Raw genomic sequence first — 1,158 nt, forward strand, 5'->3', positions numbered from 1 at the left:
AAAGAAGCCTGTCGTGTATATATATATATATATATATATATATATATGTGTGTGTGTGTATGTGTTTGTCCCCCCCAACATCACTTGACAACTGATGCTGGTGTGTTTATATCCCTGTAACTTAGCGGTTCGGCAAAAGCGACTGGTAGAATAAGTACTAGGCTTACAAAGAATAAGTCCTGGGGTCGATTTGCTTGACTAAAGGCGGTGCTCCAGCATGGCCACATTCAAATGACTGAAACAAGTAAAAGAGTATTTCATTATTTTCTTTTATTTGTTCTCCCTCCTATGTAGAGAAATCCCTTTTTATGCATACACATTCTTTTATATATTGTTACACACACACACATTTGAGTTGGCATACCTCGTAAGTCACTGGTTTTCTTTCTTGGTTGGTTGTTTTGTCATTTTTAACTATCAGAAAACTTAGCAACAATATGTGTTAGCTTATACACTGAGTAGACCAATTATTTAATGTATCTATTTCTCTCCCTCTCTCTCACTCTTTCTATATATATATATAGCAAATAAAAAAGTGGAGAGGATACAAAATTGACCGACACCAGCTGGTAAACATTCCAGTATGTCTATTCCAATGTATTAGATGAATACATACACATGTATTAGTGGTACAGATTATCAAATAGAAAGAGTTGGTAATTGCAAAAACAAGGGTATGGAAGCATATAATCATATAGGAACAGGTGATTAATTGAGTAAATTGCCAGTAAAACCGAATGGGTGTGTAGGTGCTAGTTCCTTACGGCCGTTTCTGCTAAGAGGCAACAAAATCTTCCAGGTTATCTCCACTTTCTTATTTGCTGTATAAATCAAGGGCAAACCATTTTTGTACCCTGTCCATATATAACACTCAATTGCAAGATTGCCACGCAATAACTAGCACTTGGGTATGAATAATTGGGTACACTACCAGCAGTATATTAGATAGGTGTTATCCCTTAGTTGGTTTCTGAACCTCTAAATCACACAGAAATATATACATACACATACACATCTATGTGTGTATATGTATATACATATATATATATGTGTGTGTGTGTCTATATATATGTATATGTACATATGTGCATGTGTGTATATACATATGTACATATATGTATATATGTACATGTGTGTATATATATATGTACATATGTG

The sequence above is a fragment of the Octopus bimaculoides genome, chromosome 15 (genome assembly GCF_001194135.2).
Source record: "Octopus bimaculoides isolate UCB-OBI-ISO-001 chromosome 15, ASM119413v2, whole genome shotgun sequence".
Lineage (NCBI taxonomy): Eukaryota > Metazoa > Mollusca > Cephalopoda > Octopoda > Octopodidae > Octopus > Octopus bimaculoides.